This window comes from Heptranchias perlo, chromosome 2 (genome assembly GCF_035084215.1).
Source record: "Heptranchias perlo isolate sHepPer1 chromosome 2, sHepPer1.hap1, whole genome shotgun sequence".
Lineage (NCBI taxonomy): Eukaryota > Metazoa > Chordata > Chondrichthyes > Hexanchiformes > Hexanchidae > Heptranchias > Heptranchias perlo.
In genome coordinates, this window is record NC_090326.1 from 92,215,069 (window position 1) to 92,228,070 (window position 13,002).

Sequence of the window (13,002 nt, forward strand, 5' to 3'; positions counted from 1 at the left end):
AAGGCAAACTGTGAGTAAGGCTGCAGGAGGATGGGAACAGGTTATGGGAGTAGGCAGATATGGCAAATGCATTTCAATGTAGATAAATGTGAAGCAGTATGCTTCGGGAAAAAGAATAGAGAATGGAAATATACCCCAAACCATAAAATCCCCAATAAAGTGGAGGAACAAAAAGATCGTGGGATGCAGTTAGCAATTATCTTTAAAAGCAAAATTGCAGATGGGAAAAGCGAGTGGTTAGGATCTGGAATGCACTGCCTAAGGGGGTGGTGGAGGCAGATTCAATCATGGCCTTCAAAAGGGAACTGGATAAGTACTTTAAAGGAAAAAATTTGCAGGGCTACAGGGAAGGGACGGGAGAGTGGGACTAGCTGGATTGCTCTTGCATAGAGCCGGCATGGATGTGATGGGCCAAATGGCCTCCTTCCGTGCTGTGACCTTTCTATGATTCCAAACGCCATGAGTTTGAGTATGAGTTTGGGTTTATATTAGGGACATCAAATGCAAAATCGAGGAGGTGCTGATGAATCTGTACATAGCATTGGTCAGTATTGTGTGCAGTTTTGGGCACTCCATTATAAAACGGATATTGAAACCATGGAAAAGGTGCATCATAGATACACAAAGATGATAACAGGAATAAGAGTATATAGTTATGATGAAAGACATGAAAAACTATAGCAGTATTCACCAGAGCAGATCTAATAGCAAAGTTCAAAATCATGAAAGGGTTTGATGGGGTAATAGTGAAAGATTATTCCACTAGTTGGCCTAAATTTTAAAATTCTCATCCTGTTGTTCAAATCCCTCCGTGGCCTCGCCTGTCCCTATCTCTGTAATCTCCTCCAGCCCCCAACTCTCCAAGAATTCTGCATTCCTCCAACTCAGGCCTCTTGTGCATCCCCACTTCCTTCTCCCCATCATTGGTGGCCGTACGTATGATTAAAAATACTTACCTGAAAGTGGAGGTGGGAGGAGCAGGAATGCTCCTTCCAGCTGCACATTCAAACCACAGGAGCCGCTGCCAGCCACCACTCCCACCCACCCCCCAATCGTGACCTCAACCCCCCCCCCCACTCCGATGATCTCGACCCCTTCCCCCCCACTGATCGCCGCCGCCACCCTCCCTGATCCCGCCCACCATTACCTTCCTGATCGCCCCTCCTCTTACGGTCCCCTTCACCTGAGGCCGCTGCCAGCGATGCAGCAGCCTGATCTTCGAGGCCTCTTCTCCGGTGAGCTGCCTGGGGATGCCCATTAGGCATCCACTGCCCACCGGTACGATCTTAATGAGGCCCGAGTCCCAATATTAGGTGTACCTCAGGCTTATCCATTTCCAGCACCCCCATTTTTGGGTGCAAACAAATTTTTCCCCCTGGGTGCCAGATCCATTTCCCAATATAGAGCATAAAAAGAGCTGAGAATCTGCCATCATAGGAACATAGGAATTGCTAGACCAATTTAGTATTACCACCCTGGTAGTCGCATGATACAATGATAATGGAGTTGTTCACTTATCTTTATCAATTAGTCTACAACAGACCTAGACATGAGGTGAGGAAACCCTCAGTGGTAGAAATCTTTGGAAACCATAGATCCAAAGTCACCTGTTCCTCCCAAGCATGCCACACTTACCATAAGTTATGTCTCAAATTACTCATATACTGTATCCCTAAATATTGTTTTCTGAAAGAAATCTGTCTAATCATAACCATTTGAAAGTTGATTTAAAAATCTAAAATTTATGTTATAATGTTTATAACAAATTCATGCAATGCTACACTTTTTAAATGAGTTGCCATGAAACAAAACAGTCACATTTTATATATCATACATTCATGTACAAGACTTTTTTCCTATTTCATCAATCTGTTAGAATTATTTTCCCATTAGATCTTTTTCTGTTCATTTCATTGACGTAATTTCAATTATTTATAGCAGATTATGTAATTGGTTTTAATAAGAACATTTTGACCCTAATGGAAATCTACATAACCACTATATTTTTCATTACCTGCTACTCCTTGGTCATTATTCTATGTTTTTTGTGTGAAATCTCCAGAGAATGTTACTTAATATGCAATTGCATTAAATTAAGTTGAACATTATATCAAAAGGTTCTCAACAATATGTATTCAGTGAGTAATGTAAAATTCATTTTCACACATATTCTGTCTAAGATGAGTGATTTTAACAGCTGTTTAACAAGGGAGAAAAACATTAAGGCATTTCAGAGGACAGTTTACCAGCACTACAATTGTGATTTAGTTCACATTTTAGCTTCTGTTACCTTCCTACAATGATACTTATTCTCTTTACAGGTATAAATCCACTGTATTCCACATAGGTATAACCCCCACTCCACCGCCCCCCCCCCCCCGCCCCAACCAGTTTTCTCCCTTCCTTTTTTGTGGAGTTGCCTCGTGCTGTGTTATAGTTCCAATGCTACGCTCCGATATCTCACACAAGTGCCCATTTGTCCTTTGTCAGCCCAGGTTTTAAGAGTTCTTTGGTTCTTCAATTTCCTCTCCTCACCTTATGTCCACACATGTACTCTTTCCAAAGACGACACTAGACAACAATCACATTAGACATGTTGGTTAATTTTTGACCTCCCTAGCCCATTGATTGCTGAGGCCAATTATAGCACCCCTACAGTTGCTCAAGCTGAAACCTTCTAACTCAGCACAGACGGCAAGGGAACATAGCTAGTCTATATCACGTACCGAATGCATTTTTAAGATTGTAATTGAAAAATTACCTACTAAATTATGCACTATTGAGAATTATTTTTCATAATATACAAAATGCTCAGATACCCAGAACATCAAACATTTTCTTTCCATTGCAGTAATTGGAGAGATAACTGTGGCATTATCAACTTGCTTAAACAATTTTATAGATTGCTTATATTTACAGTGCATACTTATGTTGCCTTTTACAGATTTTATGTTGTAACAAATTTTGACAAATTGACAGAAGAAGTCTGAGATAAAAGTATAAAATTAGATTTACGAGTAATAATACCCACTCTCAATTCTGCAGCTTTGATTGCTTTGAAGTATAATGCTTTTATTGCTGAATTTAAAAATTAGGATAAAAGCTCATATTTCATACCTGTTTCTGGTATTAAGCATTAAAATGTGAGAGCTGTTTCAGTCCATTTTAGCGTACATTGATTTTCATTACAAATGATGTATGATAAAGCCAAGGGCATCTCAAAAAAAAAAGTATAACTTTATGATTTCAGACAACAATTTTTTTTCTACTTTGAATTTCCTGGGATTGAGAACAGCTATTTTAAATCAAAATATGTATTTGAAAAGATATTGCAGGCGACCATTAATACTAAATGCAAAATCAAAATTGCAGTGAAACTTAGAGGGAACACTGGTGCAGCTAAAGGTGATAGGGATGGCGACATCCATATTTTCCTTCAATTCTGCATTTTCCAAGAAATACCAATTAAAAACAAATATTTTGATAATTTCGTTTTCCACAGCAGAATGCCTGCATGCACTATAGGGTGGGCTTGTTGTGAATGGACTTTGGTGGCCAACTTTTGCCATTGCAATAGTGCAGAGCAGATACACTGGTACAGGTTATCAGTCAGTTAGTTAGGTCCCGTAAATGGGCATAATTGAGGCACAACCAACCACAAATATTGGTGGAAATCACTTATGCCTTACTTGTATTTCTCGTCAGGAATTTAATGGGTGCAGGAAGTTCTCGCCACACATGTTCAAAAGCTTCAATATATTGATGTCCCAGATATGACCTAATTTCACCATCCAGGCTATTTCCCATTTGTAATGCCTGAAGTGCACTCTTTCATCATGTTGCCATCCTGCATCTTAGTGGTGACCTGGACATGATTTTTCACCTTTGCTTTTTAATAAAAAAGAGGAAGTTAAGTTTCTTGTGATTTGGAAAAAAAACAATTTTAATAACTATGCATTTAATTTTAGTTGTTTTCCATCAAAGCTTATTTTTATATATGTATGGCCTTTTTTCATTTTTTGAATTGTGTGTAATTGTTCATTTGGGCAAGTAAAGAAGCACATAAGAGCAAGTGAATTAATTCCCTGATGTTTAAAACAATAGGAATAACTGGTTTATTAATATTTTAGTTCAGAGACCTCCATTACATCAGTTTAAATATACTTATATTTAATTAACACTGGCCTTTGCTGATCTGGAATATTTAAGCGTGAACTGAGAAGAGAGTAAGCACAAATGAGAACTGTATCCTCATTTAAATTGTATACAACTTGAAAAACTGCTTCCCATTATGACAGTTTTATTTATGACCGACTGCAGCATATCGCTGCCACAGAGATCAGTTTTGTGATCAGGGCTTCAGCTTTAAATATGGTGATATTGCAGATAGAAATGATCAATTTTGCGCACCTTGTTTTTAAGTCAGAAGGTTGTGGGTTCAAGTCCCATTCCATGGGACTATTTCAAAGAAGAGCAGGGAAGTTCTCCCCAGTGTCCTGGCCAATGTTTTTCCCTCAACCAACACCATTTTTAAAAAAAAAGAGATTTTCTGGTCATTATTACATTGCTGTTTGTAGGAGCGTGCTGTGCGCAAATTGGTGCTGCATTTCCTACATTACAACAGTGACTACACTTCAAAAATACTTCATTGGCTATAAAGCGCTTTGGAATATTCTGAGGTTGTGGAAGGCACTCTATAAATGCGAGATTTGAACCTGAAAGTATTTGTTGACTTGAAATGCCTCTGGAATTCTTATACTCATTCCTGCTCTCCTTCCTCCACTTTCTAAACCTAAAGTACTTTCTCTGTTTTGCAGAATGTTTCAATGACAGTGACAGTCTTTTAATACTTCAATACCAATTCCACACATGCCTGAGGCCTTTCTTCTCTTCATCTGTTTTATCATCTCTATCACCTCTCTCCATCTCTCTTGTTAACTCAGCCAGATCCTTAGTTAGTCCTGTTCCATTCCTCACCTCAGTTCAAGGCTAATATCTCCCTCTTCAAGGAAATAAAACTACTGTTGCTATAATTTAAATATGCCTTCCTTTGCACAATTATTTTGTTCTGTGACATTTGTTGCTGTGTTTTGTTTAGATGACATAAGTGATACTCTAATGTTCAAGTCCCATTCCATGATCCCATGACACTATTTCAAAGAAGTGACATAAGTGATACAGCCAATAGGCAGATGTTAAGACACAATAGAACTTGCAAATAGCTAAGACAGTGAGAGGCACACTCTTGAAAAAGACAAGAATGGTGAAAAATTGAAAAAGGAGACAGAAAACCTGCAAATGCAGGTCTAGAATTAAAACCAAAATGCTGGAAATTGGAGGATATAGCTAAGATCTGAGGTTTATTGAAGTCAGTGCTTAGACCAGAAGGCTGGAGTGCCCAGGAGAAAGCTCAGACACTTTTGCTGAAGCTTGCGTTAAGCTTGGTCAAAAGAGTGAACAAAGCCAAAGATGGAGAGATCAGAGTGGGAATGGGAGAGGGAGTTAAAATGGCGAGTCACAGGAGCTCAGGCTTATATCTGCAAATAGAATAGAGGTTTCGGCATAGTGATCCCCAAAGCTGCATTTAGTCTCCCCAATGCAAAGGAGACTGAACGGTGAGCACTTTGTCGCCTCGTTCTGTTATGTCTTTAACATCTGTGTTTTGGCATCATCTAACAATCTCCTTTTTAACTTCCTCTTTTGTGATTGCCATCTCATTGTTTGTTTTCCTTCCTCTTCTTTCCAATTCTGTTAAAATCTTTGTACATCAATCAGTCTTCAGTACTGAAGCACACTGTCTAATATGTTAACCCGACATTTTCCCCCTACAGTTGTTGACTGACCTGTTGTGTGTTTCCAGCATTTTCTATTTGTGTTTCACAAACAGAGTAGTCTAAACTCTGGGGTCCTGCCTGTGTTTTTCAGCATTTTCCCACTGCCTTTGCCCTGACCCTTGTGTCATTTTGTTTTTGGTTCAGTGTTTATATTTAGATAAAATGGATCCTTGCCCTAGATCTTTGTATGTATTTTCTTTTAGATTTGCTGTATTTGCTCTTTTTTTGATTGCAATATTGGTTGAAATTCTGTTTTTAATATTATAAGCAGAATTTTGACTATTTTCAAATGCTGATACGCTTTGACTTTACCCAAAGACAGTTTTCTACTATTAAATAGCATCTCATTTTCATAGAATCATAGAAGTTACAACATGGAAACAGGCCCTTCGGCCCAACATGTCCATGTCGCCCAGTTTATACCACTAAGCTAGTCCCAATTGCCTGCACTTGGCCCATATCCCTCTATACCCATCTTACCCATGTAACTGTCCAAATGCTTTTTAAAAGACAAAATTGTACCCACCTCTACTACTGCCTCTGGCAGCTTGTTCCAGACACTCACCACCCTTTGAGTGAAAAAATTGCCCCTCTGGACCCTTTTGTATCTCTCCCCTCTCACCTTAAATCAATGTCCCCTCGTTATAGACTCCCCTACCTTTGGGAAAAGATTTTGACTATCTACCTTATCTATGCCCCTCATTATTTTATAGACTTCTATAAGATCACCCCTTAACCTCCTACTCTCCAGGGAAAAAAGTCCCAGTCTATCTAACCTCTCCCTATAAGTCAAACCATCAAGTCCCGGTAGCATCCTAGTAAATCTTTTCTGCACTCTTTCTAGTTTAATAATATCCTTTCTATAATAGGGTGACCAGAACTGTACACAGTATTCCAAGTGTGGCCTTACTAATGTCTTGTACAACTTCAACAAGACATCCCAACTCCTGTATTCAATGTTCTGACCAATGAAACCAAGCATGCCGAATGCCTTCTTCACCACCCTATCCACCTGTGACTCCACTTTCAAGGAGCTATGAACCTGTACTCCTAGATCTCTTTGTTCTATAACTCTCCCCAACACCCTACCATTAATGGAGTAGGTCCTGGCCCGATTCGATCTACCAAAATGCATCACCTCACATTTATCTAAATTAAACTCCATCTGCCATTCATCGGCCCACTGGCCCAATTTATCAAGATCCCGTTGCAATCCTAGATAACCTTCTTCACTGTCCACAATGCCATCAATCTTGGTGTCATCTGCAAACTTACTAACCATGCCTCCTAAATTCTCATCCAAATCATTAATATAAATAACAAATAACAGCGGACCCAGCACCGATCCCTGAGGCACACCACTGGACACAGGCCTCCAGTTTGAAAAACAACCCTCTACAACCACCCTCTGTCTTCTGTCGTCAATCCAATTTTGTATCCAATTGGCTACCTCACCTTGGATCCCGTGAGATTTAACCTTATGTAATAACCTACCATGCGGTACCTTGTCAAAGGCTTTGCTGAAGTCCATGTAGACCACGTCTACTGCACAGCCCTCATCTATCTTCTTGGTTACCCCTTCAAAAAACTCAATCAAATTCGTGAGACATGATTTTCCTCTCTTTAATTTCTGATTTTGTTTTCCATTTCAATGACTATACTATATTTCTCTTTTCCAAATCTTGTAGATCTTGCTGTTTCTAATTCACTATATAGTTTGTTTTCTGTTGATGATCCTGGTTTTGGCTTATTGTCAGTCAACATCAAACTCTTTATTGGGCAAAAGAAATACATTTTTTCAAACAACTTATATTTTGACACTACAATGTTGTAATACTAAATCATATTCTAGTTTAACCATTTTCAGTTCTTTTTTGTGAGATAAATTTGTAGTAAGTCAAGGTTTTATGCCATATCTGTGTTATGTTTTGGCTAGTCATAGATTGGGTGATTAGTTACCCTGGTGGTTGTTGTCAGGGGTAAAGCAGAAGTATGAAGGAGTAGGGATTTTAGCTCTTGCTCATAAGTTAATTTTTGCAATTGAACATGCCAGTCTATAATCTTACTCCACTCACTCAGCTACCTCTGTGATTGACCACAGATCTGTTTACAACAGGGATTGATTTTAACTGCCCCCAAGCACTTACCTGGTGGGGACCTTTTCCTTGGGCCCCTGGCAGCCGCCGCCACCTGCACCAATTCCTGCTCCCACCCACCGGCCTTGACGTCATCCCTGCCGCTTAGGGCAGACCTCACGAGCTTTCAATCTTCCGGGTGCACTGCCTGTTTCAGGTCCCCCACGCACTGAACTAGCCTAGAGTTAAAATTGACCCTCATAGATTGTTAGGTATTGACGATACATTAAATAAGAGTGTAAGGAAGAAAGCAGGTTATAAAGAAAGGCACCTGATCCACCAAACCCACTTCTCCCACAATTATGTTTTTTCTCAGTGGCTCAGTGTGGTTTACGCTTACAAAGTTTGAGAACCCCATCTCTTCCACATTAAACAGCAGCACTTGCATAGTCATTAAGTAAAAGGTAATAGGATAGAAATACAAAGCCTGAATTTGCTTTACCTTTCTGCACTATATCAATTAAGTATGTTTTGTTTTTAACACTGCAGAAATAAAAAATCCTTGAAATGAATAGAGAACAGAGGTTCTATATTCCATTACCCAGTATTTCCTTCACTCATAACCAAAGAAGAAGCTTGGTAGCTGCAAACAAAGTGACCTTACAATAAGTATAGTAGTAGTAGCAGTAATAGTGTGTGTCCTTCGTACCTGAGGATGACGGGATCAACAAAGAAGGGAGCATAAGTTTATGGTAGATGGCTGCGCTGATGACTATGAAGGTCAATGCGCGATACACCTTGTTTACAAAAGGCTCGCGTAGCCGTGTTCCTGGGGGGGGGGGGGGTTCTCCTATTAATCAGTGTGGCGGCAAGGCGCGAGAGACAGAAAGATAGGCAACATCAGAGGGATCAAAATTGGCTAAGTGACAGGAAACAGAGTTTAGTGGTGAATGGTTGTTTCTCAGACTGAAGGAAGGTATACAGTGGTGTTCCCCAAGGGTTGGTACTAGAACCACTGCTTTTTTTGATGTACATTAACGACTTGGACTTGGGTGCACAAGGCACAATTCCAAAATTTGCAGATGACACAATACCTGGAAGTGTAGTAAACAATGAGGAGTATAGTAACAGACTTCAAGAGGACATAGACAGGCTGGTGGAATGGGCAGATACATGACAGATGAAACTTAATGCAGAGAAGTACAAAGTGATACATTTTGGCAAGAAGAATGAGGAGAGGCAATATAAACTAAGTGGTGCAATTCTAAAGGTGGTGCAGGAACAGAGAGACCTGGGGGTATATGTGCACAAATCTTTGAAGGTGGCAGGGCAGGTTGGGAAAGTGATTAAAGAAGCATACGGGCTTCTGGGCTTTATAAATAGAGGCATAGGGTACAAAAGCAAGGAAGTTATATTGAACTTTTATAAAACACTGGTTCGGCTACAACTGGAGTGTTGTATCCAATTCTTGGTACCACCCTTTAGGAAGGATGTGAAGGCGTTAGATAGGGTGCAGAAAAGATTTACTAGAATGGTTCCAGAGATGAGGGACTTCAGTTACGTGGATAGACTGGAAAAGCTGGGGTTGTTCTCCTTAGAGCAGTGAAGGTTAAGAGGAGATTTGATAGAAGTGTTCAAAATCATGAAGGGTTTAGATAAAGTAAATAAAGAGAAACTGTTTGCAATGGCAGAAGGGTCGAGAACCAGAGGACACAGATTTAAGGTGATTGGCAAAAGAACCAAAGGCGACACGAGGAAAAGCTTTTTTACGCAGCGAGTAGTTATGATCTGGAATGCCTGACAGGGTGGTGGAAGTAGATTCAGTTGTGGCTTTCAAAAAGGAATTGGATAAATACTTGAAGGGAAAAGATTTGCAGGGCTATGGGGAAAGAATGGGGGAATGAGACTAATTGGATTGCTCTTACAAAGAGCAGGTATGGGCTCGATGGGTCGAATGGCCTCCTTCTGTGATGTAACCATTCTGTGATTCTATGATTCAACAGGCTGCACAATAAACATAGACTGCCATGTCCTTTAAACTACAGTTTTCATATCCTCATAGTCAAGGATGCTACACCTCTCAAAAATTGTACTGGTTGCCAGGTTCACTACTCCACTGACTTTGCTGAACAAGGCCCAGACCTGATATAAGATGTTGTTGTAACGGTATATTGTTCTCCCATTGTGCAGTTTTTTTAACTGTTAAATAAAAACGAATATCAGGTGAAAGCACTGGATTGCTAGAGTTAGGATGTTATCCCTTGTCATTTTACAGCACCGCAGGGACATTTTTTAACAGATGCTAATAGAATGTAGTATTGCATCAGGAAATATCTCCTGAAGGCGATAAAAATTCACAATGCCCAACCAAAGGAATTGAAAAGCAACTCTGAATAAAAATGTTCCATTTAAAATTGAACAAGTTAGAAATTCCACTTCCATGCTAAGTGGCCCACATTTTTCTGCCGATACACTTTGATGGATAGAAAATCGGGTCCCTTTGTCGGCTATATTAATGGAAAGTCGCCGTGGAATTGTGGGTGCAAACTCGTGGCCTGTTTGTGTTGGGTGCTGCACGCCCAACTCGCTGAAGCATTGGTTTAATGTTTTGTAAACAAAGATTCACACCATCTGATGGTGGTGTGCATAATGCTGGCTGTTATTTAGAGATCATGATGAAGTTACATGTTTCACCGCTCTTCGTGTGTGTGCGTGCTTGTGCTTGCGCGAGCAAAAGCAGGATTAATAAAATGTAATTTTTAGGAAATTCCTGTTGTAGCATTGTTTGAAAAGTTACCAAAAACTGCAGCTAAAACTTGTTGTAGCTATATTAACCTCTTAATGTTAATGTGATCAAATGAGTAACTTTTCTGTTGGGTCACATGGTTTGACATTTGTTGCACTTTGGCAAATTATTTCGATTGGAGAAATAGTTTAGTTTTGCATTCACTTTAAATAAACAAATACTCCTTATTTTTAAAAAAACAGATCAGTTATGTGACCGATAATACAGGAAAATAGTTCTCAATAAAGAAAAACATTTTGTTACAAGAAGTGTGCCTTAAAATCTGGTGGTTAATTTACACCTACATGCTTGTCTTGAAATAATCAGTGTGACCTTAGGGATTACTTTTATCAAAATCTGAGTTTAGCTCATGCATAATTAAAGTCATTATTTAAACTTTCCAAAATTAAATTTAAATTTTGCAAAATGAAGCATGTTGCATAAATGTTGAGATGAATCTGTTGGGAGTTGGAAGAGAAGAGCAAAGTATCCTGTTGTAAATAGATTTGTTTTTCTTACATTTGTAGTTCTCCCCAGGATGAGTATTTGACAGTGAGAGATAAGAAGGGTTCCAAAGAATTATCTATAGGTACAATCTAACTTAATAGAAACCTCGACAGGGCAATTCACAGTAGAAAAAAAATCTATTTTATTACAACAGAAAGCAATTGGGATCCTCTTGATGTTGAAACTGGCTTTATTACAGTCTCTGTACTGAGACTGATATTTCATTTAATTCCATGGGGGAAATGGTTTGCTCTACAGTAAGGTATTTGTTGTTTTTAGAAGACTATACGGTAAAAGTATTACACTGTTTGAAATGTGTTTTCTTTTCCTTCCAACTTTTTAACAATTTTCTTCTCTCCTTTTTCCACTCTTGAAGGTGTTGACGCCTTGCTGGTGTCACTTGCCCCCCAATACCTCACCCAATGGCCATTCTTCTTGTGTGAGCACAGGCAATGAGTGTTGGCAGGCTAATTGACCGCAAAGGGCATCACAGCCAAACCTGATCCTGTCCTCACTCAACATCTAACACATTTACTTTCAGCAGGAGTTGTAGGATAGCGATCAGGAGTAGCTGATTTCCCTCTTCCTAACACAGAGGTGCTGAGGCCAATTGCAGCACTTGTACCACTGTCTATGAAATTGTGATGCCAATAATAGAATATTGGCAGAAGGGTGTTAATTAAAAATAATTTTTAAATAGAATATCGGTACATTGTTATACAGGGTCATATCTCTAGGATTTGGTGCTGCTGCTGGTGGAAGGAGCATTTGATGGTGTCCATTGTGAGGTTGGACAATGCACTTGCACATTGGTGAATTATGCTGCTTACCATGCCACCATACCATGAGGAGTTCCTGGTACCTGGTGGATGAGACATTAAACCAAGGTCCCGTCCTCTCGCTCAGGTGAATGTAGAAAATCCCCTGGCACAATTCAACAATGAGCAAGGGAGTTCTCCTGGTGTCCTGGACAATATTTATCCCTTGACCATCATCAGCAAAACAGATCATTTGGTCATTTATCTTATTGCTGTTTGTTGAACTTTGCTGTGCGCAGTTTGCCACGTTTCCTATATTACAACAGTAACAACGTTTCAAAAATACTTAATTGGCTGTAAAGCACTTCGGGATGTTCTGAGGTCATGAAAGCGCTATATAAATGCAAGTTCTTCTTTCTTTACCTGCTGTCTGCCTAGTGAGGGCTGAAACCTGCACTTGTTGATTGACTAATCATCAATTAGTGATTATCCTCATCGGTCTCTTTGGAGTCAAAGCAGCATCAAGATGACACACCTGGCACTGGGAGATTGGAAGTACGTCAACCCTCTGTAGCAGTCGCTGTAATCCCATACCTGTGCCAGGGAGGTCCAAAATATTCCGGGGCACTGTTATTGATCGATCAGCCAGTCTAACTCACAAATGGGGCCAGGAGGACTAGACCAGTCACTGGGCGTTGGGATTCTTCCCACTCAGGGTCCATATAACTGCAAGCCAATAACAGGTAGGGTGACCCAGCTGGACAGGTAGCAAGAAGAGTTATGACCCTGGGGCAATTTTCTGTTAAAAATTATTTTTAATTGCCAGCCTTCTGCCTGTTTTCTATTATTGGCACCACTATTTCATGGGCAATGAGTTTACCACTCAAGCCATGAAGGTGAAAACTACACAAAGAGAAAGAATTAGTTTTCCATTCTGTTGATCATTCAAAATTTCATGTTAACCATTGTAAGCTCTTAATATCTGTTGTGACGAGTTTACATCTTGTACATGTGTACTGGTATTTCTGCTGTGCATCATTAAC

At 39.7% G+C, this 13,002-nt stretch overlaps 1 protein-coding gene across 1 annotated transcript in view; it reads left to right on the plus strand.

Moving 5' to 3' along the window:
- Nucleotides 1–13,002, plus strand: part of si:dkey-256h2.1 (uncharacterized protein LOC337520 homolog) — a 209,246-nt gene that overhangs the window by 155,986 nt on the left and 40,258 nt on the right. The gene's annotated exons all lie outside the window — the stretch shown is intronic.